We start from the raw sequence: 2,240 nt of genomic DNA on the forward strand, positions 1-2,240 counted from the left end.
TCTCTTAAACAATTAAAAAAAACCCAGAAAAGTATGAGACAGAATGTATTTGTCTGGCAATTTTTCTGCTTGATTTGTAACTCTTTTTTTTTCTTTCTTTTCTTTTTTTAGTTCTTTTTGATTTGTAACTCTTAACTACAGTGTGTGAACCTTTCATCATTTGGTCCTCATCCCAGGCCTTGTATATTTAGGGGTGGGCCTAACTTCAAGCTCCAGACTCTAAATCTTCTTTTTAGAGAAAAGCTCTTGCTCTGTTGCCCTGGCTGGGCTGCTGTGGCGCAATCACAGCTCACTGCAGCCTCGAACTCACGGGCTCAAGTGATTCTCCTGCTTCAGCCTCCCCGAGTAGCTGGGACTACAAGCACATGCCACCATGCCTGTAGTCCCCGTTACACAATTTTAAAATTTCTTTGTAGAGACAGGGTCTCGCTATGTTGCCCAGCCCAGTCTTAAACTCCTGAGCTCAAGTGATCCTCCCTCCTCAGCCTCCCAAAGTGCTGGGATTACAGGTAAGAGCCACTGCGCCCAGCCTCAGACTATATATCTTTGTTCAGCTGCTTTGTCTTCTATATACACCAGTCCCCTTGGAAACCTTCCTGGGCTATCTGAACACCACTGTGGTTGTTATAATTATGGGCTGTGAGCCCGATGAGGTGGTGGAAGGGTCCCAAGGTCAAGGCTCCTTGAAGCGGGCTGGTCCCAGCTCACTAAGACCACGGGTCGGTGAGAGGCGGCTGGTTTTTCCCTGAAGGAGCTTATCTTGGCTGAATTCTCCTAATCCTCTTGCAGGATTAAGGAAACTCAACACACGTCCCGTTGATAATGCCCTTTTAAGGATTTAATAAGCTTTGGGCCTTCCAAGAGAAAGCCTTGGATGAGGAATTTGAAGAACTTGCTTCAGCTGCAGACTCTGCTTCTCACTCACTGGGTGACCTTGATCTGTGGCTCCGTTTCTCCACCTGCAAAGAAAAGGGGTAAATGTTGTGGCCTGTGGTCCCTGCTCAGTGGCGGTCCTAGGGGAAGGCTCTGGTGGCTATAGTGTGGATTGGTTTGGAAAGTGTCTACCCCATCTACCCTGGGGGGAGGTAGGGCTGTGAGTCCCAAGCATCACCCAGGCCACATGGGACAGCATCCATTGGAACACAGAAATTGATCAGGGAAGGGCATATGGCTGGAGCCTGGCCCATCAGAGCCTTTCCTGGAACTTTTACGAGATCTTCCTGGATGGGTTGATTTTATGGCACCTCAACTTGGGGAGGTAAGATCAAGCTGCTGTAGCCACCTGTTCTCCATGTGCCCAGCACCTGTGTGCAGAATGAAGTTCACGAAGACAAGCAGAACAGCAGATGAAGCCAGAGCCAGAGCCCTGGCAGCGTTACTTGTGACCTGGATCCAGCCCTACCTGACACCTACTCTGTGAACTAGTAAATTCTCTTTTTAGCATAAAGCTGTTTGAGTGGTGTTTCTGCCACTTGGAACTGAAGGAGTGTGGATGTACCTGTTTCCAGGAAGAGGAATCTATGGATTTCATTAAATTTCCCTTGATTCCCCCAGAGACTAAGAAGCTCTGCTATGGTTTGAATGTTTGTCTTCTCTGACAGTCATGTTGAAACTTAATCCCCAATGTGGCAGTATGAAGAGGTGGGGCCTTTAAGAGATGATTGGGTCTTGTAGGCTTTGCCCTCTCCAGTGGAGTAATCCATTCATTAATTAACAAATTAATTGGTTATTATGGGAGTGGGATTGGTGGCCTTACAAGAAAAAGAGAGACTTGAGATCAGATGCCAGCCCCTCACTGTGGGGTGTCCTGCGCCTCCTTGGGTCTTTGCAGAAGGCAGTCCCCGCCAGATGCCAGCCCCTCACTGTGGGGTGTCCTGCGCCTCCTGGGGTCTTTGCAGAAGGCAGTCCCCGCTAGCAAGAAGGGCCTCACCAGACACAGCCCCACAACCTTGGACTTCCCAGCCTCTAGATCTGTAAGAAAGAAATCCTTTTCTTTAAATATTACCCAGCACTGGCTGGAGGAGGTGGCTCATGCCTGTAATCCCAGCACTTTGGGAGGCTGAGTCGGGTGGATCACAAGGTCAGGAGTTTGAAACCAGCCTGGCCAATATGGTGAAACCTTGTCTTTACTAAAAATATAAAAATTAGCCAGGTGTGATGGTGCATGCCTATAGTCCTGGCTACTCAGGAGGCTGAGGCAGGAGAATCACTTGAACCGGGAAGCAGGGGTTGCAGTGAGC

The sequence above is a fragment of the Cebus imitator genome, unplaced genomic scaffold (genome assembly GCF_001604975.1).
Source record: "Cebus imitator isolate Cc_AM_T3 unplaced genomic scaffold, Cebus_imitator-1.0 Scaffold82, whole genome shotgun sequence".
Classification (NCBI taxonomy): domain Eukaryota; kingdom Metazoa; phylum Chordata; class Mammalia; order Primates; family Cebidae; genus Cebus; species Cebus imitator.